This window comes from Pseudophryne corroboree, chromosome 1 (genome assembly GCF_028390025.1).
Source record: "Pseudophryne corroboree isolate aPseCor3 chromosome 1, aPseCor3.hap2, whole genome shotgun sequence".
Classification (NCBI taxonomy): domain Eukaryota; kingdom Metazoa; phylum Chordata; class Amphibia; order Anura; family Myobatrachidae; genus Pseudophryne; species Pseudophryne corroboree.
This window is the reverse complement of record NC_086444.1, coordinates 512,459,287-512,485,286: the sequence shown is the minus strand read 5'-3', so window position 1 is coordinate 512,485,286 and position 26,000 is coordinate 512,459,287. Positions and strand designations below refer to the sequence as shown.

General features: G+C 36.5%; 28 non-coding genes across 28 annotated transcripts; all 28 read right to left on the bottom strand.

The window, feature by feature from the left end:
• Positions 1–25: 25 nt before the first annotated feature.
• TRNAL-CAG (transfer RNA leucine (anticodon CAG)) lies at positions 26–108 on the bottom strand. The gene has a single exon. It is a non-coding gene; the product is annotated as a tRNA-Leu (tRNA).
• Positions 109–785: 677 nt separating this feature from the next.
• Positions 786–868, bottom strand: TRNAL-UAG (transfer RNA leucine (anticodon UAG)). The gene has a single exon. It is a non-coding gene; the product is annotated as a tRNA-Leu (tRNA).
• Positions 869–1,546: 678 nt separating this feature from the next.
• TRNAL-UAG (transfer RNA leucine (anticodon UAG)) lies at positions 1,547–1,629 on the bottom strand. The gene has a single exon. It is a non-coding gene; the product is annotated as a tRNA-Leu (tRNA).
• Positions 1,630–2,307: 678 nt separating this feature from the next.
• TRNAL-CAG (transfer RNA leucine (anticodon CAG)) lies at positions 2,308–2,390 on the bottom strand. Its single transcript has one exon. It is a non-coding gene; the product is annotated as a tRNA-Leu (tRNA).
• A 1,175-nt stretch (positions 2,391–3,565) lies between these two features.
• Positions 3,566–3,648, bottom strand: TRNAL-CAG (transfer RNA leucine (anticodon CAG)). Its single transcript has one exon. It is a non-coding gene; the product is annotated as a tRNA-Leu (tRNA).
• Positions 3,649–4,062: 414 nt separating this feature from the next.
• Positions 4,063–4,145, bottom strand: TRNAL-CAG (transfer RNA leucine (anticodon CAG)). The gene has a single exon. It is a non-coding gene; the product is annotated as a tRNA-Leu (tRNA).
• A 677-nt stretch (positions 4,146–4,822) lies between these two features.
• On the bottom strand, positions 4,823–4,905 carry TRNAL-UAG (transfer RNA leucine (anticodon UAG)). Its single transcript has one exon. It is a non-coding gene; the product is annotated as a tRNA-Leu (tRNA).
• Positions 4,906–5,583: 678 nt separating this feature from the next.
• Positions 5,584–5,666, bottom strand: TRNAL-CAG (transfer RNA leucine (anticodon CAG)). The gene has a single exon. It is a non-coding gene; the product is annotated as a tRNA-Leu (tRNA).
• A 1,175-nt stretch (positions 5,667–6,841) lies between these two features.
• TRNAL-CAG (transfer RNA leucine (anticodon CAG)) lies at positions 6,842–6,924 on the bottom strand. Its single transcript has one exon. It is a non-coding gene; the product is annotated as a tRNA-Leu (tRNA).
• A 414-nt stretch (positions 6,925–7,338) lies between these two features.
• Positions 7,339–7,421, bottom strand: TRNAL-CAG (transfer RNA leucine (anticodon CAG)). Its single transcript has one exon. It is a non-coding gene; the product is annotated as a tRNA-Leu (tRNA).
• Positions 7,422–8,098: 677 nt separating this feature from the next.
• TRNAL-UAG (transfer RNA leucine (anticodon UAG)) lies at positions 8,099–8,181 on the bottom strand. Its single transcript has one exon. It is a non-coding gene; the product is annotated as a tRNA-Leu (tRNA).
• A 678-nt stretch (positions 8,182–8,859) lies between these two features.
• On the bottom strand, positions 8,860–8,942 carry TRNAL-CAG (transfer RNA leucine (anticodon CAG)). The gene has a single exon. It is a non-coding gene; the product is annotated as a tRNA-Leu (tRNA).
• A 1,174-nt stretch (positions 8,943–10,116) lies between these two features.
• TRNAL-CAG (transfer RNA leucine (anticodon CAG)) lies at positions 10,117–10,199 on the bottom strand. The gene has a single exon. It is a non-coding gene; the product is annotated as a tRNA-Leu (tRNA).
• Positions 10,200–10,613: 414 nt separating this feature from the next.
• On the bottom strand, positions 10,614–10,696 carry TRNAL-UAG (transfer RNA leucine (anticodon UAG)). Its single transcript has one exon. It is a non-coding gene; the product is annotated as a tRNA-Leu (tRNA).
• A 678-nt stretch (positions 10,697–11,374) lies between these two features.
• TRNAL-UAG (transfer RNA leucine (anticodon UAG)) lies at positions 11,375–11,457 on the bottom strand. Its single transcript has one exon. It is a non-coding gene; the product is annotated as a tRNA-Leu (tRNA).
• A 678-nt stretch (positions 11,458–12,135) lies between these two features.
• On the bottom strand, positions 12,136–12,218 carry TRNAL-UAG (transfer RNA leucine (anticodon UAG)). The gene has a single exon. It is a non-coding gene; the product is annotated as a tRNA-Leu (tRNA).
• Positions 12,219–12,895: 677 nt separating this feature from the next.
• On the bottom strand, positions 12,896–12,978 carry TRNAL-CAG (transfer RNA leucine (anticodon CAG)). The gene has a single exon. It is a non-coding gene; the product is annotated as a tRNA-Leu (tRNA).
• Positions 12,979–13,656: 678 nt separating this feature from the next.
• On the bottom strand, positions 13,657–13,739 carry TRNAL-UAG (transfer RNA leucine (anticodon UAG)). Its single transcript has one exon. It is a non-coding gene; the product is annotated as a tRNA-Leu (tRNA).
• A 678-nt stretch (positions 13,740–14,417) lies between these two features.
• On the bottom strand, positions 14,418–14,500 carry TRNAL-UAG (transfer RNA leucine (anticodon UAG)). Its single transcript has one exon. It is a non-coding gene; the product is annotated as a tRNA-Leu (tRNA).
• Positions 14,501–15,178: 678 nt separating this feature from the next.
• TRNAL-UAG (transfer RNA leucine (anticodon UAG)) lies at positions 15,179–15,261 on the bottom strand. Its single transcript has one exon. It is a non-coding gene; the product is annotated as a tRNA-Leu (tRNA).
• Positions 15,262–20,332: 5,071 nt separating this feature from the next.
• TRNAI-UAU (transfer RNA isoleucine (anticodon UAU)) lies at positions 20,333–20,415 on the bottom strand. The gene has a single exon. It is a non-coding gene; the product is annotated as a tRNA-Ile (tRNA).
• Positions 20,416–21,093: 678 nt separating this feature from the next.
• TRNAL-UAG (transfer RNA leucine (anticodon UAG)) lies at positions 21,094–21,176 on the bottom strand. Its single transcript has one exon. It is a non-coding gene; the product is annotated as a tRNA-Leu (tRNA).
• Positions 21,177–21,854: 678 nt separating this feature from the next.
• On the bottom strand, positions 21,855–21,937 carry TRNAL-CAG (transfer RNA leucine (anticodon CAG)). Its single transcript has one exon. It is a non-coding gene; the product is annotated as a tRNA-Leu (tRNA).
• A 678-nt stretch (positions 21,938–22,615) lies between these two features.
• Positions 22,616–22,698, bottom strand: TRNAI-UAU (transfer RNA isoleucine (anticodon UAU)). The gene has a single exon. It is a non-coding gene; the product is annotated as a tRNA-Ile (tRNA).
• Positions 22,699–23,376: 678 nt separating this feature from the next.
• TRNAI-UAU (transfer RNA isoleucine (anticodon UAU)) lies at positions 23,377–23,459 on the bottom strand. Its single transcript has one exon. It is a non-coding gene; the product is annotated as a tRNA-Ile (tRNA).
• Positions 23,460–24,137: 678 nt separating this feature from the next.
• On the bottom strand, positions 24,138–24,220 carry TRNAL-CAG (transfer RNA leucine (anticodon CAG)). The gene has a single exon. It is a non-coding gene; the product is annotated as a tRNA-Leu (tRNA).
• A 678-nt stretch (positions 24,221–24,898) lies between these two features.
• Positions 24,899–24,981, bottom strand: TRNAI-UAU (transfer RNA isoleucine (anticodon UAU)). The gene has a single exon. It is a non-coding gene; the product is annotated as a tRNA-Ile (tRNA).
• Positions 24,982–25,659: 678 nt separating this feature from the next.
• On the bottom strand, positions 25,660–25,742 carry TRNAI-UAU (transfer RNA isoleucine (anticodon UAU)). Its single transcript has one exon. It is a non-coding gene; the product is annotated as a tRNA-Ile (tRNA).
• Positions 25,743–26,000: the final 258 nt, after the last annotated feature.

Sequence of the window (26,000 nt, the reverse complement as noted above, 5' to 3'; positions counted from 1 at the left end):
GAGCAAAGAAGAAAATGAATAACATTGTCAGAAGTGGGATTTGAACCCACGCCTCCAGAGGAGACTGCGACCTGAACGCAGCACCTTAGACCGCTCGGCCATCCTGACACATTAAACCACTGTGTTTTGAAAAGATGTATATTATGAAATAACCTATCTATAGTTACAATGACAATGTTGCTATTAAAACTGTTAATTTAAAAACTAGATATGAATTGCTTTTCCATTCATTTAAAGAGGTTTCTAGTTGGCTTTACAATAAAAGTAAGTTTTGTTTTCCATGTTCAGGGTTGGAATCCAAGTGTCTAGAGTTTGTTCTCTAATGGATTTTAACTCAGCAATGAAATGAAATTTGTGAATCTTGCACAAACTGGCTACTTAATTTAGCTCATGGGTTTGATTGGATGCCATTGTAGTGGACCCCAGTGGGGTTTCTGTTCATGACCATTGGCTGAGAAGAGCAGTTTTCTTAAGCCAAAGATATGGAGCCCTCATTCTGAATTTGTGAGATATTTTATTTTGCTACCTCTGTAAATAAAGAATTGTGGATCAATTAATAAAAATAATATGATATACACATATGTGGTTGGTTTCAAGCTCTTTTATCCAGGGAGAATACAATCTGATCTTTTATTGCAACATGGGAAATAATGAAATAATTGATGCATTTTTTATGTTGTAAATTGAAAGAGATTTGCAGTGAGTGTTTGTCTAATTCTAAAGTCAATCTTTTCATAAGTAACAAGAAATAGAAACTGTAGAGCAAAGAAGAACATGAATAACATTTTCAGAAGTGGGATTTGAACCCACGCCTCCAGAGGAGACTGCGACCTAAACGCAGTGCCTTAGACCTCTCGGCCATCCTGACACATGAAACCACTGCTTTTTGAAAAGATGTATATTATGAAATAACCTATCTATCGTTACAATGACAATGTTGCTATTAAAACTGTTATTTTAAAAACTAGATATGAATTGCTTTTCCATTCATTTTAAAGAGGTTTCTAGTTGGCTTTACAATAAAAGTAAGTTTTGTTTTCCATGTTCAGGGTTGGAATCCAAGTGTCTAGAGTTTGTTCTCTAATGGATTTTAACTCAGCAATGAAATGAAATTTGTGAATCTTGCACAAACTGGCTACTTAATTTAGCTCATGGGTTTGATTGGATGCCATTGTAGTGGACCCCAGTGGGGTTTCTGTTCATGACCATTGGCTGAGAAGAGCAGTTTTCTTAAGCCAAAGATATGGAGCCCTCATTCTGAATTTGTGAGATATTTTATTTTGCTACCTCTGTAAATAAAGAATTGTGGATCAAATAATAAAAATAATATGATATACACATATGTGGTTGGTTTCAAGCTCTTTTATCCAGGGAGAATACAATCTGATCTTTTATTGCAACATGGGAAATAATGAAATAATTGATGCATTTTTTATGTTGTAAATTGAAAGAGATTTGCAGTGAGTGTTTGTCTAATTCTAAAGTCAATCTTTTCATAAGTAACAAGAAATAGAAACTGTAGAGCAAAGAAGAACATGAATAACATTGTCAGAAGTGGGATTTGAACCCACGCCTTCAGAGGAGACTGCGACCTAAACGCAGTGCCTTAGACCTCTCGGCCATCCTGACACATGAAACCACTGCTTTTTGAAAAGATGTATATTATAAAATAACCTATCTATCGTTACAATGACAATGTTGCTATTAAAACTGTTATTTTAAAAACTAGATATGAATTGCTTTTCCATTCATTTTAAAGAGGTTTCTAGTTGGCTTTACAATAAAAGTAAGTTTTGTTTTCCATGTTCAGGGTTGGAATCCAAGTGTCTAGAGTTTGTTCTCTAATGGATTTTAACTCAGCAATGAAATGAAATTTGTGAATCTTGCACAAACTGGCTACTTAATTTAGCTCATGGGTTTGATTGGATGCCATTGTAGTGGACCCCAGTGGGGTTTCTGTTCATGACCATTGGCTGAGAAGAGCAGTTTTCTTAAGCCAAAGATATGGAGCCCTCATTCTGAATTTGTGAGATATTTTATTTTGCTACCTCTGTAAATAAAGAATTGTGGATCAAATAATAAAAATAATATGATATACACATATGTGGTTGGTTTCAAGCTCTTTTATCCAGGGAGAATACAATCTGATCTTTTATTGCAACATGGGAAATAATGAAATAATTGATGCATTTTTTATGTTGTAAATTGAAAGAGATTTGCAGTGAGTGTTTGTCTAATTCTAAAGTCAATCTTTTCACAAGTAACAAGAAATAGAAACTGTAGAGCAAAGAAGAAAATGAATAACATTGTCAGAAGTGGGATTTGAACCCACGCCTCCAGAGGAGACTGCGACCTGAGCACAGCGCCTTAGACCGCTCGGCCATCCTGACTGGCTACTTAATTTAGCTCATGGGTTTGATTGGATGCCATTGTAGTGGACCCCAGTGGGGTTTCTGTTCATGACCATTGGCTGAGAAGAGCAGTTTTCTTAAGCCAAAGATATGGAGCCCTCATTCTGAATTTGTGAGATATTTTATTTTGCTACCTCTGTAAATAAAGAATTGTGGATCAATTAATAAAAATAATATGATATACACATATGTGGTTGGTTTCAAGCTCTTTTATCCAGGGAAAATACAATCTGATCTTTTATTGCAACATGGGAAATAATGAAATAATTGATGCATTTTTTATGTTGTAAATTGAAAGAGATTTGCAGTGAGTGTTTGTCTAATTCTAAAGTCAATCTTTTCATAAGTAACAAGAAATAGAAACTGTAGAGCAAAGAAGAAAATGAATAACATTTTCAGAAGTGGGATTTGAACACACGCCTCCAGAGAAGACTGCGACCTAAACGCAGCACCTTAGACTGCTTGGCCATCCTGACACATGAAACCACTGCTTTTTGAAAAGATGTATATTATGAAATAACCTATCTATCGTTACAATGACAATGTTGCTATTAAAACTGTTATTTTAAAAACTAGATATGAATTGCTTTTCCATTCATTTTAAAGAGGTTTCTAGTTGGCTTTACAATAAAAGTAAGTTTTGTTTTCCATGTTCAGGGTTGGAATCCAAGTGTCTAGAGTTTGTTCTCTAATGGATTTTAACTCAGCAATTAAATGAAATTTGTGAATCTTGCACAAACTGGCTACTTAATTTAGCTCATGGGTTTGATTGGATGCCATTGTAGTGGACCCCAGTGGGGTTTCTGTTCATGACCATTGGCTGAGAAGAGCAGTTTTCTTAAGCCAAAGATATGGAACCCTCATTCTGAATTTGTGAGATATTTTATTTTGCTACCTCTGTAAATAAAGAATTGTGGATCAAATAATAAAAATAATATGATATACACATATGTGGTTGGTTTCAAGCTCTTTTATCCAGGGAGAATACAATCTGATCTTTTATTGCAACATGGGAAATAATGAAATAATTGATGCATTTTTTATGTTGTAAATTGAAAGAGATTTGCAGTGAGTGTTTGTCTAAATCTAAAGTCAATCTTTTCACAAGTAACAAGAAATAGAAACTGTAGAGCAAAGAAGAAAATGAATAACATTGTCAGAAGTGGGATTTGAACCCACGCCTCCAGAGGAGACTGCGACCTGAACGCAGCGCCTTAGACCGCTCGGCCATCCTGACTGGCTACTTAATTTAGCTCATGGGTTTGATTGGATGCCATTGTAGTGGACCCCAGTGGGGTTTCTGTTCATGACCATTGGCTGAGAAGAGCAGTTTTCTTAAGCCAAAGATATGGAGCCCTCATTCTGAATTTGTGAGATATTTTATTTTGCTACCTCTGTAAATAAAGAATTGTGGATCAATTAATAAAAATAATATGATATACACATATGTGGTTGGTTTCAAGCTCTTTTATCCAGGGAAAATACAATCTGATCTTTTATTGCAACATGGGAAATAATGAAATAATTGATGCATTTTTTATGTTGTAAATTGAAAGAGATTTGCAGTGAGTGTTTGTCTAATTCTAAAGTCAATCTTTTCACAAGTAACAAGAAATAGAAACTGTAGAGCAAAGAAGAAAATGAATAACATTGTCAGAAGTGGGATTTGAACCCACGCCTCCAGAGGAGACTGCGACCTGAACGCAGCACCTTAGACCGCTCAGCCATCCTGACACATTAAACCACTGTGTTTTGAAAAGATGTATATTATGAAATAACCTATCTATAGTTACAATGACAATGTTGCTATTAAAACTGTTAATTTAAAAACTAGATATGAATTGCTTTTCCATTCATTTAAAGAGGTTTCTAGTTGGCTTTACAATAAAAGTAAGTTTTGTTTTCCATGTTCAGGGTTGGAATCCAAGTGTCTAGAGTTTGTTCTCTAATGGATTTTAACTCAGCAATGAAATGAAATTTGTGAATATTGCACAAACTGGCTACTTAATTTAGCTCATGGGTTTGATTGGATGCCATTGTAGTGGACCCCAGTGGGGTTTCTGTTCATGACCATTGGCTGAGAAGAGCAGTTTTCTTAAGCCAAAGATATGGAGCCCTCATTCTGAATTTGTGAGATATTTTATTTTGGTACCTCTGTAAATAAAGAATTGTGGATCAATTAATAAAAATAATATGATATACACATATGTGGTTGGTTTCAAGCTCTTTTATCCAGGGAGAATACAATCTGATCTTTTATTGCAACATGGGAAATAATGAAATAATTGATGCATTTTTTATGTTGTAAATTGAAAGAGATTTGCAGTGAGTGTTTGTCTAATTCTAAAGTCAATCTTTTCATAAGTAACAAGAAATAGAAACTGTAGAGCAAAGAAGAACATGAATAACATTTTCAGAAGTGGGATTTGAACCCACGCCTCCAGAGGAGACTGCAACCTAAACGCAGTGCCTTAGACCTCTCGGCCATCCTGACACATGAAACCACTGCTTTTTGAAAAGATGTATATTATGAAATAACCTATCTATCGTTACAATGACAATGTTGCTATTAAAACTGTTATTTTAAAAACTAGATATGAATTGCTTTTCCATTCATTTTAAAGAGGTTTCTAGTTGGCTTTACAATAAAAGTAAGTTTTGTTTTCCATGTTCAGGGTTGGAATCCAAGTGTCTAGAGTTTGTTCTCTAATGGATTTTAACTCAGCAATGAAATGAAATTTGTGAATCTTGCACAAACTGGCTACTTAATTTAGCTCATGGGTTTGATTGGATGCCATTGTAGTGGACCCCAGTGGGGTTTCTGTTCATGACCATTGGCTGAGAAGAGCAGTTTTCTTAAGCCAAAGATATGGAGCCCTCATTCTGAATTTGTGAGATATTTTATTTTGCTACCTCTGTAAATAAAGAATTGTGGATCAAATAATAAAAATAATATGATATACACATATGTGGTTGGTTTCAAGCTCTTTTATCCAGGGAGAATACAATCTGATCTTTTATTGCAACATGGGAAATAATGAAATAATTGATGCATTTTTTATGTTGTAAATTGAAAGAGATTTGCAGTGAGTGTTTGTCTAATTCTAAAGTCAATCTTTTCACAAGTAACAAGAAATAGAAACTGTAGAGCAAAGAAGAAAATGAATAACATTGTCAGAAGTGGGATTTGAACCCACGCCTCCAGAGGAGACTGCGACCTGAGCACAGCGCCTTAGACCGCTCGGCCATCCTGACTGGCTACTTAATTTAGCTCATGGGTTTGATTGGATGCCATTGTAGTGGACCCCAGTGGGGTTTCTGTTCATGACCATTGGCTGAGAAGAGCAGTTTTCTTAAGCCAAAGATATGGAGCCCTCATTCTGAATTTGTGAGATATTTTATTTTGCTACCTCTGTAAATAAAGAATTGTGGATCAATTAATAAAAATAATATGATATACACATATGTGGTTGGTTTCAAGCTCTTTTATCCAGGGAAAATACAATCTGATCTTTTATTGCAACATGGGAAATAATGAAATAATTGATGCATTTTTTATGTTGTAAATTGAAAGAGATTTGCAGTGAGTGTTTGTCTAATTCTAAAGTCAATCTTTTCATAAGTAACAAGAAATAGAAACTGTAGAGCAAAGAAGAAAATGAATAACATTTTCAGAAGTGGGATTTGAACACACGCCTCCAGAGAAGACTGCGACCTAAACGCAGCACCTTAGACTGCTTGGCCATCCTGACACATGAAACCACTGCTTTTTGAAAAGATGTATATTATGAAATAACCTATCTATCGTTACAATGACAATGTTGCTATTAAAACTGTTATTTTAAAAACTAGATATGAATTGCTTTTCCATTCATTTTAAAGAGGTTTCTAGTTGGCTTTACAATAAAAGTAAGTTTTGTTTTCCATGTTCAGGGTTGGAATCCAAGTGTCTAGAGTTTGTTCTCTAATGGATTTTAACTCAGCAATTAAATGAAATTTGTGAATCTTGCACAAACTGGCTACTTAATTTAGCTCATGGGTTTGATTGGATGCCATTGTAGTGGACCCCAGTGGGGTTTCTGTTCATGACCATTGGCTGAGAAGAGCAGTTTTCTTAAGCCAAAGATATGGAACCCTCATTCTGAATTTGTGAGATATTTTATTTTGCTACCTCTGTAAATAAAGAATTGTGGATCAAATAATAAAAATAATATGATATACACATATGTGGTTGGTTTCAAGCTCTTTTATCCAGGGAGAATACAATCTGATCTTTTATTGCAACATGGGAAATAATGAAATAATTGATGCATTTTTTATGTTGTAAATTGAAAGAGATTTGCAGTGAGTGTTTGTCTAAATCTAAAGTCAATCTTTTCACAAGTAACAAGAAATAGAAACTGTAGAGCAAAGAAGAAAATGAATAACATTGTCAGAAGTGGGATTTGAACCCACGCCTCCAGAGGAGACTGCGACCTGAACGCAGCGCCTTAGACCGCTCGGCCATCCTGACTGGCTACTTAATTTAGCTCATGGGTTTGATTGGATGCCATTGTAGTGGACCCCAGTGGGGTTTCTGTTCATGACCATTGGCTGAGAAGAGCAGTTTTCTTAAGCCAAAGATATGGAGCCCTCATTCTGAATTTGTGAGATATTTTATTTTGCTACCTCTGTAAATAAAGAATTGTGGATCAATTAATAAAAATAATATGATATACACATATGTGGTTGGTTTCAAGCTCTTTTATCCAGGGAAAATACAATCTGATCTTTTATTGCAACATGGGAAATAATGAAATAATTGATGCATTTTTTATGTTGTAAATTGAAAGAGATTTGCAGTGAGTGTTTGTCTAATTCTAAAGTCAATCTTTTCACAAGTAACAAGAAATAGAAACTGTAGAGCAAAGAAGAAAATGAATAACATTGTCAGAAGTGGGATTTGAACCCACGCCTCCAGAGGAGACTGCGACCTGAACGCAGCACCTTAGACCGCTCGGCCATCCTGACACATTAAACCACTGTGTTTTGAAAAGATGTATATTATGAAATAACCTATCTATAGTTACAATGACAATGTTGCTATTAAAACTGTTAATTTAAAAACTAGATATGAATTGCTTTTCCATTCATTTAAAGAGGTTTCTAGTTGGCTTTACAATAAAAGTAAGTTTTGTTTTCCATGTTCAGGGTTGGAATCCAAGTGTCTAGAGTTTGTTCTCTAATGGATTTTAACTCAGCAATGAAATGAAATTTGTGAATATTGCACAAACTGGCTACTTAATTTAGCTCATGGGTTTGATTGGATGCCATTGTAGTGGACCCCAGTGGGGTTTCTGTTCATGACCATTGGCTGAGAAGAGCAGTTTTCTTAAGCCAAAGATATGGAGCCCTCATTCTGAATTTGTGAGATATTTTATTTTGCTACCTCTGTAAATAAAGAATTGTGGATCAATTAATAAAAATAATATGATATACACATATGTGGTTGGTTTCAAGCTCTTTTATCCAGGGAGAATACAATCTGATCTTTTATTGCAACATGGGAAATAATGAAATAATTGATGCATTTTTTATGTTGTAAATTGAAAGAGATTTGCAGTGAGTGTTTGTCTAATTCTAAAGTCAATCTTTTCATAAGTAACAAGAAATAGAAACTGTAGAGCAAAGAAGAACATGAATAACATTTTCAGAAGTGGGATTTGAACCCACGCCTCCAGAGGAGACTGCAACCTAAACGCAGTGCCTTAGACCTCTCGGCCATCCTGACACATGAAGCCACTGCTTTTTGAAAAGATGTATATTATGAAATAACCTATCTATCGTTACAATGACAATGTTGCTATTAAAACTGTTATTTTAAAAACTAGATATGAATTGCTTTTCCATTCATTTTAAAGAGGTTTCTAGTTGGCTTTACAATAAAAGTAAGTTTTGTTTTCCATGTTCAGGGTTGGAATCCAAGTGTCTAGAGTTTGTTCTCTAATGGATTTTAACTCAGCAATGAAATGAAATTTGTGAATCTTGCACAAACTGGCTACTTAATTTAGCTCATGGGTTTGATTGGATGCCATTGTAGTGGACCCCAGTGGGGTTTCTGTTCATGACCATTGGCTGAGAAGAGCAGTTTTCTTAAGCCAAAGATATGGAGCCCTCATTCTGAATTTGTGAGATATTTTATTTTGCTACCTCTGTAAATAAAGAATTGTGGATCAAATAATAAAAATAATATGATATACACATATGTGGTTGGTTTCAAGCTCTTTTATCCAGGGAGAATACAATCTGATCTTTTATTGCAACATGGGAAATAATGAAATAATTGATGCATTTTTTATGTTGTAAATTGAAAGAGATTTGCAGTGAGTGTTTGTCTAATTCTAAAGTCAATCTTTTCACAAGTAACAAGAAATAGAAACTGTAGAGCAAAGAAGAAAATGAATAACATTGTCAGAAGTGGGATTTGAACCCACGCCTCCAGAGGAGACTGCGACCTGAGCACAGCGCCTTAGACCGCTCGGCCATCCTTACTGGCTACTTAATTTAGCTCATGGGTTTGATTGGATGCCATTGTAGTGGACCCCAGTGGGGTTTCTGTTCATGACCATTGGCTGAGAAGAGCAGTTTTCTTAAGCCAAAGATATGGAGCCCTCATTCTGAATTTGTGAGATATTTTATTTTGCTACCTCTGTAAATAAAGAATTGTGGATCAATTAATAAAAATAATATGATATACACATATGTGGTTGGTTTCAAGCTCTTTTATCCAGGGAAAATACAATCTGATCTTTTATTGCAACATGGGAAATAATGAAATAATTGATGCATTTTTTATGTTGTAAATTGAAAGAGATTTGCAGTGAGTGTTTGTCTAATTCTAAAGTCAATCTTTTCATAAGTAACAAGAAATAGAAACTGTAGAGCAAAGAAGAAAATGAATAACATTTTCAGAAGTGGGATTTGAACACACGCCTCCAGAGAAGACTGCGACCTAAACGCAGCACCTTAGACTGCTTGGCCATCCTGACACATGAAACCACTGCTTTTTGAAAAGATGTATATTATGAAATAACCTATCTATCGTTACAATGACAATGTTGCTATTAAAACTGTTATTTTAAAAACTAGATATGAATTGCTTTTCCATTCATTTTAAAGAGGTTTCTAGTTGGCTTTACAATAAAAGTAAGTTTTGTTTTCCATGTTCAGGGTTGGAATCCAAGTGTCTAGAGTTTGTTCTCTAATGGATTTTAGCTCAGCAATTAAATGAAATTTGTGAATCTTGCACAAACTGGCTACTTAATTTAGCTCATGGGTTTGATTGGATGCCATTGTAGTGGACCCCAGTGGGTTTCTGTTCATGACCATTGGCTGAGAAGAGCAGTTTTCTTAAGCCAAAGATATGGAACCCTCATTCTGAATTTGTGAGATATTTTATTTTGCTACCTCTGTAAATAAAGAATTGTGGATCAAATAATAAAAATAATATGATATACACATATGTGGTTGGTTTCAAGCTCTTTTATCCAGGGAGAATACAATCTGATCTTTTATTGCAACATGGGAAATAATGAAATAATTGATGCATTTTTTATGTTGTAAATTGAAAGAGATTTGCAGTGAGTGTTTGTCTAAATCTAAAGTCAATCTTTTCACAAGTAACAAGAAATAGAAACTGTAGAGCAAAGAAGAAAATGAATAACATTGTCAGAAGTGGGATTTGAACCCACGCCTCCAGAGGAGACTGCGACCTGAACGCAGCGCCTTAGACCGCTCGGCCATCCTGACTGGCTACTTAATTTAGCTCATGGGTTTGATTGGATGCCATTGTAGTGGACCCCAGTGGGGTTTCTGTTCATGACCATTGGCTGAGAAGAGCAGTTTTCTTAAGCCAAAGATATGGAGCCCTCATTCTGAATTTGTGAGATATTTTATTTTGCTACCTCTGTAAATAAAGAATTGTGGATCAATTAATAAAAATAATATGATATACACATATGTGGTTGGTTTCAAGCTCTTTTATCCAGGGAAAATACAATCTGATCTTTTATTGCAACATGGGAAATAATGAAATAATTGATGCATTTTTTATATTGTAAATTGAAAGAGATTTGCAGTGAGTGTTTGTCTAATTCTAAAGTCAATCTTTTCATAAGTAACAAGAAATAGAAACTGTAGAGCAAAGAAGAAAATTAATAACATTTTCAGAAGTGGGATTTGAACCCACGCCTCCAGAGGAGACTGCGACCTAAACGCAGCGCCTTAGACCGCTTGGCCATCCTGACACATGAAACCACTACTTTTTGAAAAGATGTATATTATGAAATAACCTATCTATCGTTACAATGACAATGTTGCTATTAAAACTGTTAATTTAAAAACTAGATATGAATTGCTTTTCCATTCATTTTAAAGAGGTTTCTAGTTGGCTTTACAATAAAAGTAAGTTTTGTTTTCCATGTTCAGGGTTGGAATCCAAGTGTCTAGAGTTTGTTCTCTAATGGATTTTAACTCAGCAATGAAATGAAATTTGTGAATCTTGCACAAACTGGCTACTTAATTTAGCTCATGGGTTTGATTGGATGCCATTGTAGTGGACCCCAGTGGGGTTTCTGTTCATGACCATTGGCTGAGAAGAGCAGTTTTCTTAAGCCAAAGATATGGAGCCCTCATTCTGAATTTGTGAGATATTTTATTTTGCTACCTCTGTAAATAAAGAATTGTGGATCAAATAATAAAAATAATATGATATACACATATGTGGTTGGTTTCAAGCTCTTTTATCCAGAGAGAATACAATCTGATCTTTTATTGCAACATGGGAAATAATGAAATAATTGATGCATTTTTTATGTTGTAAATTGAAAGAGATTTGCAGTGAGTGTTTGTCTAATTCTAAAGTCAATCTTTTCATAAGTAACAAGAAATAGAAACTGTAGAGCAAAGAAGAAAATGAATAACATTGTCAGAAGTGGGATTTGAACCCACGCCTTCAGAGGAGACTGCGACCTAAACGCAGCGCCTTAGACCGCTTGGCCATCCTGACACATGAAACCACTGCTTTTTGAAAAGATGTATATTATGAAATAACCTATCTATCGTTACAATGACAATGTTGCTATTAAAACTGTTATTTTAAAAACTAGATATGAATTGCTTTTCCATTCATTTTAAAGAGGTTTCTAGTGGGCTTTACAATAAAAGTAAGTTTTGTTTTCCATGTTCAGGGTTGGAATCCAAGTGTCTAGAGTTTGTTCTCTAATGGATTTTAACTCAGCAATGAAATGAAATTTGTGAATCTTGCACAAACTGGCTACTTAATTTAGCTCATGGGTTTGATTGGATGCCATTGTAGTGGACCCCAGTGGGGTTTCTGTTCATGACCATTGGCTGAGAAGAGCAGTTTTCTTAAGCCAAAGATATGGAGCCCTCATTCTGAATTTGTGAGATATTTTATTTTGCTACCTCTGTAAATAAAGAATTGTGGATCAATTAATAAAAATAATATGATATACACATATGTGGTTGGTTTCAAGCTCTTTTATCCAGGGAAAATACAATCTGATCTTTTATTGCAACATGGGAAATAATGAAATAATTGATGCATTTTTTATATTGTAAATTGAAAGAGATTTGCAGTGAGTGTTTGTCTAATTCTAAAGTCAATCTTTTCATAAGTAACAAGAAATAGAAACTGTAGAGCAAAGAAGAAAATGAATAACATTTTCAGAAGTGGGATTTGAACCCACGCCTTCAGAGGAGACTGCGACCTAAACGCAGCGCCTTAGACCGCTTGGCCATCCTGACACATGAAACCACTGCTTTTTGAAAAGATGTATATTATGAAATAACCTATCTATCGTTACAATGACAATGTTGCTATTAAAACTGTTATTTTAAAAACTAGATATGAATTGCTTTTCCATTCATTTTAAAGAGGTTTCTAGTGGGCTTTACAATAAAAGTAAGTTTTGTTTTCCATGTTCAGGGTTGGAATCCAAGTGTCTAGAGTTTGTTCTCTAATGGATTTTAACTCAGCAATGAAATGAAATTTGTGAATCTTGCACAAACTGGCTACTTAATTTAGCTCATGGGTTTGATTGGATGCCATTGTAGTGGACCCCAGTGGGGTTTCTGTTCATGACCATTGGCTGAGAAGAGCAGTTTTCTTAAGCCAAAGATATGGAGCCCTCATTCTGAATTTGTGAGATATTTTATTTTGCTACCTCTGTAAATAAAGAATTGTGGATCAAATAATAAAAATAATATGATATACACATATGTGGTTGGTTTCAAGCTCTTTTATCCAGAGAGAATACAATCTGATCTTTTATTGCAACATGGGAAATAATGAAATAATTGATGCATTTTTATGTTGTAAATTGAAAGAGATTTGCAGTGAGTGTTTGTCTAATTCTAAAGTCAATCTTTTCATAAGTAACAAGAAATAGAAACTGTAGAGCAAAGAAGAAAATGAATAACATTGTCAGAAGTGGGATTTGAACCCACGCCTCCAGAGGAGACTGCGACCTGAACGCAGCGCCTTAGACCGCTCGGCCATCCTGACACATGAAACCACTGCTTTTTGAAAAGATGTATATTATGAAATAACCTATCTATCGTTACAATGACAATGTTGCTATTAAAACTGTTATTTTAAAAACTAGATATGAATTGCTTTTCCATTCATTTTAAAGAGGTTTCTAGTGGGCTTTACAATAAAAGTAAGTTTTGTTTTCCATGTTCAGGGTTGGAATCCAAGTGTCTAGAGTTTGTTCTCTAATGGATTTTAACTCAGCAATGAAATGAAATTTGTGAATCTTGCACAAACTGGCTACTTAATTTGGCTCATGGGTTTGATTGGATGCCATTGTAGTGGACCCCAGTGGGGTTTCTGTTCATGACCATTGGCTGAGAAGAGCAGTTTTCTTAAGTCAAAGATATGGAGCCCTCATTCTGAATTTGTAAGATATTTTATTTTCCTACCTCTGTAAATAAAGAATTGTGGATCAAATAATAAAAATAATATGATATACACATATGTGGTTGGTTTCAAGCTCTTTTATCCAGGGAGAATACAATCTGATCTTTTATTGCAACATGGGAAATAATGAAATAATTGATGCATTTTTTATATTGTAAATTGAAAGAGATTTGCAGTGAGTGTTTGTCTAATTCTAAAGTCAATCTTTTCATAAGTAACAAGAAATAGAAACTGTAGAGCAAAGAAGAAAATTAATAACATTTTCAGAAGTGGGATTTGAACCCACGCCTCCAGAGGAGACTGCGACCTAAACGCAGCGCCTTAGACCGCTTGGCCATCCTGACACATGAAACCACTACTTTTTGAAAAGATGTATATTATGAAATAACCTATCTATCGTTACAATGACAATGTTGCTATTAAAACTGTTAATTTAAAAACTAGATATGAATTGCTTTTCCATTCATTTTAAAGAGGTTTCTAGTTGGCTTTACAATAAAAGTAAGTTTTGTTTTCCATGTTCAGGGTTGGAATCCAAGTGTCTAGAGTTTGTTCTCTAATGGATTTTAACTCAGCAATGAAATGAAATTTGTGAATCTTGCACAAACTGGCTACTTAATTTAGCTCATGGGTTTGATTGGATGCCATTGTAGTGGACCCCAGTGGGGTTTCTGTTCATGACCATTGGCTGAGAAGAGCAGTTTTCTTAAGCCAAAGATATGGAGCCCTCATTCTGAATTTGTGAGATATTTTATTTTGCTACCTCTGTAAATAAAGAATTGTGGATCAAATAATAAAAATAATATGATATACACATATGTGGTTGGTTTCAAGCTCTTTTATCCAGAGAGAATACAATCTGATCTTTTATTGCAACATGGGAAATAATGAAATAATTGATGCATTTTTTATGTTGTAAATTGAAAGAGATTTGCAGTGAGTGTTTGTCTAATTCTAAAGTCAATCTTTTCATAAGTAACAAGAAATAGAAACTGTAGAGCAAAGAAGAAAATGAATAACATTGTCAGAAGTGGGATTTGAACCCACGCCTTCAGAGGAGACTGCGACCTAAACGCAGCGCCTTAGACCGCTTGGCCATCCTGACACATGAAACCACTGCTTTTTGAAAAGATGTATATTATGAAATAACCTATCTATCGTTACAATGACAATGTTGCTATTAAAACTGTTATTTTAAAAACTAGATATGAATTGCTTTTCCATTCATTTTAAAGAGGTTTCTAGTGGGCTTTACAATAAAAGTAAGTTTTGTTTTCCATGTTCAGGGTTGGAATCCAAGTGTCTAGAGTTTGTTCTCTAATGGATTTTAACTCAGCAATGAAATGAAATTTGTGAATCTTGCACAAACTGGCTACTTAATTTAGCTCATGGGTTTGATTGGATGCCATTGTAGTGGACCCCAGTGGGGTTTCTGTTCATGACCATTGGCTGAGAAGAGCAGTTTTCTTAAGCCAAAGATATGGAGCCCTCATTCTGAATTTGTGAGATATTTTATTTTGCTACCTCTGTAAATAAAGAATTGTGGATCAATTAATAAAAATAATATGATATACACATATGTGGTTGGTTTCAAGCTCTTTTATCCAGGGAAAATACAATCTGATCTTTTATTGCAACATGGGAAATAATGAAATAATTGATGCATTTTTTATATTGTAAATTGAAAGAGATTTGCAGTGAGTGTTTGTCTAATTCTAAAGTCAATCTTTTCATAAGTAACAAGAAATAGAAACTGTAGAGCAAAGAAGAAAATGAATAACATTTTCAGAAGTGGGATTTGAACCCACGCCTCCAGAGGAGACTGCGACCTAAACGCAGCGCCTTAGACCGCTTGGCCATCCTGACACATGAAACCACTACTTTTTGAAAAGATGTATATTATGAAATAACCTATCTATCGTTACAATGACAATGTTGCTATTAAAACTGTTAATTTAAAAACTAGATATGAATTGCTTTTCCATTCATTTTAAAGAGGTTTCTAGTTGGCTTTACAATAAAAGTAAGTTTTGTTTTCCATGTTCAGGGTTGGAATCCAAGTGTCTAGAGTTTGTTCTCTAATGGATTTTAACTCAGCAATGAAATGAAATTTGTGAATCTTGCACAAACTGGCTACTTAATTTAGCTCATGGGTTTGATTGGATGCCATTGTAGTGGACCCCAGTGGGGTTTCTGTTCATGACCATTGGCTGAGAAGAGCAGTTTTCTTAAGCCAAAGATATGGAGCCCTCATTCTGAATTTGTGAGATATTTTATTTTGCTACCTCTGTAAATAAAGAATTGTGGATCAATTAATAAAAATAATATGATATACACATATGTGGTTGGTTTCAAGCTCTTTTATCCAGAGAGAATACAATCTGATCTTTTATTGCAACATGGGAAATAATGAAATAATTGATGCATTTTTTATGTTGTAAATTGAAAGAGATTTGCAGTGAGTGTTTGTCTAATTCTAAAGTCAATCTTTTCATAAGTAACAAGAAATAGAAACCTGAGGTGCCTTTTAGTTCTGCCTATAAAATATGGAGAACAAAAAAGTTGAGGTTCCAAAATTAGGGAAAGATCAAGATCCACTTCCACCTCGTGCTGAAGCTGCTGCCACTAGTCATGGCCGAGACGATGAAATGCCAGCAACGTCGTCTGCCAAGGCCGATGCCCAATGTCATAGTACAGAGCATGTCAAATCCAAAACACCAAATATCAGAAAAAAAAGGACTCCAAAACCTAAAATAAAATTGTCGGAGGAGAAGCGTAAACTTGCCAATATGCCATTTACCACACGGAGTGGCAAGGAACGGCTGAGGCCCTGGCCTATGTTCATGGCTAGTGGTTCAGCTTCACATGAGGATGGAAGCACTCAGCCTCTCGCTAGAAAACTGAAAAGACTCAAGCTGGCAAAAGCACCGCAAAGAACTGTGCGTTCTTTGAAATCCCAAATCCACAAGGAGAGTCCAATTGTGTCGTTTGCGATGCCTGACCTTCCCAACACTGGACGTGAAGAGCATGCGCCTTCCACTATTTGCATGCCCCCTGCAAGTGCTGGAAGGAGCACCCGCAGTCCAGTTCCTGATAGTCAGATTGAAGATGTCAGTGTTGAAGTACACCAGGATGAGGAGGATATGGGTGTTGCTGGCGCTGGGGAGGAAATTGACCAGGAGGATTCTGATGGTGAGGTGGTTTGTTTAAGTCAGGCACCCGGGGAGACACCTGTTGTCCGTGGGAGGAATATGGCCGTTGACATGCCAGGTGAAAATACCAAAAAAATCAGCTCTTCGGTGTGGAGGTATTTCACCAGAAATGCGGACAACAGGTGTCAAGCCGTGTGTTCCCTTTGTCAAGCTGTAATAAGTAGGGGTAAGGACGTTAACCACCTCGGAACATCCTCCCTTATACGTCACCTGCAGCGCATTCATAATAAGTCAGTGACAAGTTCAAAAACTTTGGGTGACAGCGGAAGCAGTCCACTGACCAGTAAATCCCTTCCTCTTGTAACCAAGCTCACGCAAACCACCCCACCAACTCCCTCAGTGTCAATTTCCTCCTTCCCCAGGAATGCCAATAGTCCTGCAGGCCATGTCACTGGCAAGTCTGACGAGTCCTCTCCTGCCTGTGATTCCTCCGATGCATCCTTGCGTGTAACGCCTACTGCTGCTGGCGCTGCTGTTGTTGCCGCTGGGAGTCGATGGTCATCCCAGAGGGGAAGTCGTAAGCCCACTTGTACTACTTCCAGTAAGCAATTGACTGTTCAACAGTCCTTTGCGAGGAAGATGAAATATCACAGCAGTCATCCTACTGCAAAGCGGATAACTGAGTCCTTGACAACTATGTTGGTGTTAGACGTGCGTCCGGTATCCGCCGTTAGTTCACAGGGAACTAGACAATTTATTGAGGCAGTGTGCCCCCGTTACCAAATACCATCTAGGTTCCACTTCTCTAGGCAGGCGATACCGAGAATGTACACGGACGTCAGAAAAAGACTCACCAGTGTCCTAAAAAATGCAGTTGTACCCAATGTCCACTTAACCACGGACATGTGGACAAGTGGAGCAGGGCAGGGTCAGGACTATATGACTGTGACAGCCCACTGGGTAGATGTATGGACTCCCGCCGCAAGAACAGCAGCGGCGGCACCAGTAGCAGCATCTCGCAAACGCCAACTCTTTCCTAGGCAGGCTACGCTTTGTATCACCGCTTTCCAGAATACGCACACAGCTGAAAACCTCTTACGGCAACTGAGGAAGATCATCGCGGAATGGCTTACCCCAATTGGACTCTCCTGTGGATTTGTGGCATCGGACAATGCCAGCAATATTGTGTGTGCATTAAATATGGGCAAATTCCAGCACGTCCCATGTTTTGCACATACCTTGAATTTGGTGGTGCAGAATTTTTTAAAAAACGACAGGGGCGTGCAAGAGATGCTGTCGGTGGCCAGAAAAATTGCGGGACACTTTCGGCGTACAGGCACCACGTACAGAAGACTGGAGCACCACCAAAAACTACTGAACCTGCCCTGCCATCATCTGAAGCAAGAAGTGGTAACGAGGTGGAATTCAACCCTCTATATGCTTCAGAGGTTGGAGGAGCAGCAAAAGGCCATTCAAGCCTATACAATTGAGCACGATATAGGAGATGGAATGCACCTGTCTCAAGTGCAGTGGAGAATGATTTCAACGTTGTGCAAGGTTCTGATGCCCTTTGAACTTGCCACACGTGAAGTCAGTTCAGACACTGCCAGCCTGAGTCAGGTCATTCCCCTCATCAGGCTTTTGCAGAAGAAGCTGGAGGCATTGAAGAAGGAGCTAACACGGAGCGATTCCGCTAGGCATGTGGGACTTGTGGATGCAGCCCTTAATTCGCTTAACAAGGATTCACGGGTGGTCAATCTGTTGAAATCAGAGCACTACATTTTGGCCACCGTGCTCGATCCTAGATTTAAAGCCTACCTTGGATCTCTCTTTCCGGCAGACACAGGTCTGCTGGGGTTGAAAGACCTGCTGGTGACAAAATTGTCAAGTCAAGCGGAACGCGACCTGTCAACATCTCCTCCTTCACATTCTCCCGCAACTGGGGGTGCGAGGAAAAGGCTCAGAATTCCGAGCCCACCCGCTGGCGGTGATGCAGGGCAGTCTGGAGCGACTGCTGATGCTGACATCTGGTCCGGACTGAAGGACCTGACAACGATTACGGACATGTCGTCTACTGTCACTGCATATGATTCTCTCAACATTGATAGAATGGTGGAGGATTATATGAGTGACCGCATCCAAGTAGGCACGTCACACAGTCCGTACTTATACTGGCAGGAAAAAGAGGCAATTTGGAGGCCCTTGCACAAACTGGCTTTATTCTACCTAAGTTGCCCTCCCACAAGTGTGTACTCCGAAAGAGTGTTTAGTGCCGCCGCTCACCTTGTCAGCAATCGGCGTACGAGGTTACATCCAGAAAATGTGGAGAAGATGATGTTCATTAAAATGAATTATAATCAATTCCTCCGCGGAGACATTGACCAGCAGCAATTGCCTCCACAAAGTACACAGGGAGCTGAGATGGTGGATTCCAGTGGGGACGAATTGATAATCTGTGAGGAGGGGGATGTACACGGTGATATATCGGAGGGTGAAGATGAGGTGGACATCTTGCCTCTGTAGAGCCAGTTTGTGCAAGGAGAGATTAATTGCTTCTTTTTTGGGGGGGGTCCAAACCAACCCGTCATATCAGTCACAGTCGTGTGGCAGACCCTGTCACTGAAATGATGGGTTGGTTAAAGTGTGCATGTCCTGTTTTGTTTATACAACATAAGGGTGGGTGGGAGGGCCCAAGGATAATTCCATCTTGCACCTCTTTTTTCTTTTCTTTTTCTTTGCATCATGTGCTGATTGGGGAGGGTTTTTTGGAAGGGACATCCTGCGTGACACTGCAGTGCCACTCCTAGATGGGCCCGGTGTTTGTGTCGGCCACTAGGGTCGCTTATCTTTCTCACACAGTCAGCTACCTCATTGCGCCTCTTTTTTTCTTTGCGTCATGTGCTGTTTGGGGAGGGTTTTTTGGAAGGGACATCCTGCGTGACACTGCAGTGCCACTCCTAGATGGGCCCGGTGTTTGTGTCGGCCACTAGAGTCGCTTATCTTACTCACACAGCGACCTCGGTGCAAATTTTAGGACTAAAAATAATATTGTGAGGTGTGATGTGTTCAGAATAGGCTGAAAATGAGTGTAAATTATGTTTTTTGAGGTTAATAATACTTTGGGATCAAAATTACCCCCAAATTCTATGATTTAAGCTGTTTTTTATGGTTTTTTGAAAAAAACACCCGAATCCAAAACACACCCGAATCCGACAAAAAAAATTCGGTGAGGTTTTGCCAAAACGCGGTCGAACCCAAAACACGGCCGTGGAACCGAACCCAAAACCAAAACACAAAACCCGAAAAATTTCAGGCGCTCATCTCTAATTTTAACTCAGCAATGAAATGAAATTTGTGAATCTTGCACAAACTGGCTACTTAATTTAGCTCATGGGTTTGATTGGATGCCATTGTAGTGGACCCCAGTGGGGTTTCTGTTCATGACCATTGGCTGAGAAGAACAGTTTACTTAAGCCAAAGATATGGAGCCCTCATTCTGAATTTGTGAGATATTTTATTTTGCTACCTCTGTAAATAAAGAATTGTGGATCAATTAATAAAAATAATATGATATACACATATGTGGTTGGTTTCAAGCTCTTTTATCCAGGGAGAATACAATCTGATCTTTTATTGCAACATGGGAAATAATGAAATAATTGATGCATTTTTTATGTTGTAAATTGAAAGAGATTTGCAGTGAGTGTTTGTCTAATTCTAAAGTCAATCTTTTCATAAGTAACAAGAAATAGAAACTGTAGAGCAAAGAAGAAAATGAATAACATTGTCAGAAGTGGGATTTGAACCCACGCCTCCAGAGGAGACTGCAACATAAACGCAGTGCCTTAGACCTTTCGGCCATCCTGACACATGAAACCACTGCTTTTTGAAAAGATGTATAGTATGAAATAACCTATCTATCGTTACAATGACAATGTTGCTATTAAAACTGTTATTTTAAAAACTAGATATGAATTGCTTTTCCATTCATTTTAAAGAGGTTTCTAGTTGGCTTTACAATAAAAGTAAGTTTTGTTTTCCATGTTCAGGGTTGGAATCCAAGTGTCTAGAGTTTGTTCTCTAATGGATTTTAACTCAGCAATGAAATGAAATTTGTGAATCTTGCACAAACTGGCTACTTAATTTAGCTCATGGGTTTGATTGGATGCCATTGTAGTGGACCCCAGTGGGGTTTCTGTTCATGACCATTGGCTGAGAAGAGCAGTTTTCTTAAGCCAAAGATATGGAGCCCTCATTCTGAATTTGTGAGATATTTTATTTTGCTACCTCTGTAAATAAAGAATTGTGGATCAATTAATAAAAATAATATGATATACACATATGTGGTTGGTTTCAAGCTCTTTTATCCAGGGAGAATACAATCTGATCTTTTATTGCAACATGGGAAATAATGAAATAATTGATGCATTTTTTATGTTGTAAATTGAAAGAGATTTGCAGTGAGTGTTTGTCTAATTCTAAAGTTAATCTTTTCATAAGTAACAAGAAATAGAAACTGTAGAGCAAAGAAGAAAATGAATAACATTGTCAGAAGTGGGATTTGAACCCACGCCTCCAGAGGAGACTGCGACCTAAACGCAGTGCCTTAGACCGCTTGGCTATCCTGACACATGAAACCACTGCTTTTTGAAAAGATGTATATTATGAAATAACCTATCTATCGTTACAATGACAATGTTGCTATTAAAACTGTTAATTTAAAAACTAGATATGAATTGCTTTTCCATTCATTTTAAAGAGGTTTCTAGTTGGCTTTACAATAAAAGTAAGTTTTGTTTTCCATGTTCAGGGTTGGAATCCAAGTGTCTAGAGTTTGTTCTCTAATGGATTTTAACTCAGCAATGAAATGAAATTTGTGAATCTTGCACAAACTGGCTACTTAATTTAGCTCATGGGTTTGATTGGATGCCATTGTAGTGGACCCCAGTGGGGTTTCTGTTCATGACCATTGGCTGAGAAGAGCAGTTTTCTTAAGCCAAAGATATGGAGCCCTCATTCTGAATTTGTGAGATATTTTATTTTGCTACCTCTAAAAATAAAGAATTGTAGATCAAATAATAAAAATAATATGATATACACATATGTGGTTGGTTTCAAGCTCTTTTATCCAGGGAGAATACAATCTGATCTTTTATTGCAACATGGGAAATAATGAAATAATTGATGCATTTTTTATATTGTAAATTGAAAGAGATTTGCAGTGAGTGTTTGTCTAATTCTAAAGTCAATCTTTTCATAAGTAACAAGAAATAGAAACTGTAGAGCAAAGAAGAAAATGAATAACATTGTCAGAAGTGGGATTTGATCCCACGCCTCTAGAGGAGACTGCGACCTGAACGCAGCACCTTAGTCCGCTCGGCCATCCTGACACATGAAACCACTGCTTTTTGAAAAGATGTATATTATGAAATAACCTATCTATCGTTACAATGACAATGTTGCTATTAAAACTGTTATTTTAAAAACTAGATATGAATTGCGTTTCCATTCATTTTAAAGAGGTTTCTAGTTGGCTTTACAATAAAAGTAAGTTTTGTAAACCATGTTCAGGGTTGGAATCCAAGTGTCTAGAGTTTGTTCTCTAATGGATTTTAACTCAGCAATGAAATGAAATTTGTGAATCTTGCACAAACTGGCTACTTAATTTAGCTCATGGGTTTGATTGGATGCCATTGTAGTGGACCCCAGTGGGGTTTCTGTTCATGACCATTGGCTGAGAAGAGCAGTTTTCTTAAGCCAAAGATATGGAGCCCTCATTCTGAATTTGTGAGATATTTTATTTTGCTACCTCTGTAAATAAAGAATTGTGGATCAAATAATAAAAATAATATGATATACACATATGTGGTTGGTTTCAAGCTCTTTTATCCAGGGAGAATACAATCTGATCTTTTATTGCAACATGGGAAATAATGAAATAATTGATGCATTTTTTATATTGTAAATTGAAAGAGATTTGCAGTGAGTGTTTGTCTAATTCTAAAGTCAATCTTTTCATAAGTAACAAGAAATAGAAACTGTAGAGCAAAGAAGAAAATGAATAACATTGTCAGAAGTGGGATTTGAACCCACGCCTCCAGAGGAGACTGCAACATAAACGCAGTGCCTTAGACCTTTCGGCCATCCTGACACATGAAACCACTGCTTTTTGAAAAGATGTATATTATGAAATAACCTATCTATCGTTACAATGACAATGTTGCTATTAAAACTGTTATTTTAAAAACTAGATATGAATTGCTTTTCCATTCATTTTAAAGAGGTTTCTAGTTGGCTTTACAATAAAAGTAAGTTTTGTTTTCCATGTTCAGGGTTGGAATCCAAGTGTCTAGAGTTTGTTCTCTAATGGATTTTAACTCAGCAATGAAATGAAATTTGTGAATCTTGCACAAACTGGCTACTTAATTTAGCTCATGGGTTTGATTGGATGCCATTGTAGTGGACCCCAGTGGGGTTTCTGTTCATGACCATTGGCTGAGAAGAGCAGTTTTCTTAAGCCAAAGATATGGAGCCCTCATTCTGAATTTGTGAGATATTTTATTTTGCTACCTCTGTAAATAAAGAATTGTGGATCAAATAATAAAAATAATATGATATACACATATGTGGTTGGTTTCAAGCTCTTTTATCCAGGGAGAATACAATCTGATCTTTTATTGCAACATGGGAAATAATGAAATAATTGATGCATTTTTTATATTGTAAATTGAAAGAGATTTGCAGTGAGTGTTTGTCTAATTCTAAAGTCAATCTTTTCATAAGTAACAAGAAATAGAAACTGTAGAGCAAAGAAGAAAATGAATAACATTGTCAGAAGTGGGATTTGAACCCACGCCTCCAGAGGAGACTGCAACATAAACGCAGTGCCTTAGACCTTTCGGCCATCCTGACACATGAAACCACTGCTTTTTGAAAAGATGTATATTATGAAATAACCTATCTATCGTTACAATGACAATGTTGCTATTAAAACTGTTATTTTAAAAACTAGATATGAATTGCTTTTCCATTCATTTTAAAGAGGTTTCTAGTTGGCTTTACAATAAAAGTAAGTTTTGTTTTCCATGTTCAGGGTTGGAATCCAAGTGTCTAGAGTTTGTTCTCTAATGGATTTTAACTCAGCAATGAAATGAAATTTGTGAATCTTGCACAAACTGGCTACTTAATTTAGCTCATGGGTTTGATTGGATGCCATTGTAGTGGACCCCAGTGGGGTTTCTGTTCATGACCATTGGCTGAGAAGAGCAGTTTTCTTAAGCCAAAGATATGGAGCCCTCATTCTGAATTTGTGAGATATTTTATTTTGCTACCTCTGTAAATAAAGAATTGTGGATCAAATAATAAAAATAATATGATATACACATATGTGGTTGGTTTCAAGCTCTTTTATCCAGGGAGAATACAATCTGATCTTTTATTGCAACATGGGAAATAATGAAATAATTGATGCATTTTTTATATTGTAAATTGAAAGAGATTTGCAGTGAGTGTTTGTCTAATTCTAAAGTCAATCTTTTCATAAGTAACAAGAAATAGAAACTGTAGAGCAAAGAAGAAAATGAATAACATTGTCAGAAGTGGGATTTGATCCCACGCCTCTAGAGGAGACTGCGACCTGAACGCAGCACCTTAGTCCGCTCGGCCATCCTGACACATGAAACCACTGCTTTTTGAAAAGATGTATATTATGAAATAACCTATCTATCGTTACAATGACAATGTTGCTATTAAAACTGTTATTTTAAAAACTAGATATGAATTGCGTTTCCATTCATTTTAAAGAGGTTTCTAGTTGGCTTTACAATAAAAGTAAGTTTTGTAAACCATGTTCAGGGTTGGAATCCAAGTGTCTAGAGTTTGTTCTCTAATGGATTTTAACTCAGCAATGAAATGAAATTTGTGAATCTTGCACAAACTGGCTACTTAATTTAGCTCATGGGTTTGATTGGATGCCATTGTAGTGGACCCCAGTGGGGTTTCTGTTCATGACCATTGGCTGAGAAGAGCAGTTTTCTTAAGCCAAAGATATGGAGCCCTCATTCTGAATTTGTGAGATATTTTATTTTGCTACCTCTGTAAATAAAGAATTGTGGATCAAATAATAAAAATAATATGATATACACATATGTGGTTGGTTTCAAGCTCTTTTATCCAGGGAGAATACAATCTGATCTTTTATTGCAACATGGGAAATAATGAAATAATTGATGCATTTTTTATATTGTAAATTGAAAGAGATTTGCAGTGAGTGTTTGTCTAATTCTAAAGTCAATCTTTTCATAAGTAACAAGAAATAGAAACTGTAGAGCAAAGAAGAAAATGAATAACATTGTCAGAAGTGGGATTTGAACCCACGCCTCCAGAGGAGACTGCAACATAAACGCAGTGCCTTAGACCTTTCGGCCATCCTGACACATGAAACCACTGCTTTTTGAAAAGATGTATATTATGAAATAACCTATCTATCGTTACAATGACAATGTTGCTATTAAAACTGTTATTTTAAAAACTAGATATGAATTGCTTTTCCATTCATTTTAAAGAGGTTTCTAGTTGGCTTTACAATAAAAGTAAGTTTTGTTTTCCATGTTCAGGGTTGGAATCCAAGTGTCTAGAGTTTGTTCTCTAATGGATTTTAACTCAGCAATGAAATGAAATTTGTGAATCTTGCACAAACTGGCTACTTAATTTAGCTCATGGGTTTGATTGGATGCCATTGTAGTGGACCCCAGTGGGGTTTCTGTTCATGACCATTGGCTGAGAAGAGCAGTTTTCTTAAGCCAAAGATATGGAGCCCTCATTCTGAATTTGTGAGATATTTTATTTTGCTACCTCTGTAAATAAAGAATTGTGGATCAATTAATAAAAATAATATGATATACACATATGTGGTTGGTTTCAAGCTCTTTTATCCAGGGAGAATACAATCTGTTTTTTTATTGCAACATGGGAAATAATGAAATAATTGATGCATTTTTTATGTTGTAAATTGAAAGAGATTTGCAGTGAGTGTTTGTCTAATTCTAAAGTCAATCTTTTCATAAGTAACAAGAAATAGAAACTGTAGAGCAAAGAAGAAAATGAATAACATTGTCAGAAGTGGGATTTGAACCCACGCCTCCAGAGGAGACTGCAACATAAACGCAGTGCCTTAGACCTTTCGGCCATCCTGACACATGAAACCACTGCTTTTTGAAAAGATGTATATTATGAAATAACCTATCTATCGTTACAATGACAATGTTGCTATTAAAACTGTTATTTTAAAAACTAGATATGAATTGCTTTTCCATTCATTTTAAAGAGGTTTCTAGTTGGCTTTACAATAAAAGTAAGTTTTGTTTTCCATGTTCAGGGTTGGAATCCAAGTGTCTAGAGTTTGTTCTCTAATGGATTTTAACTCAGCAATGAAATGAAATTTGTGAATCTTGC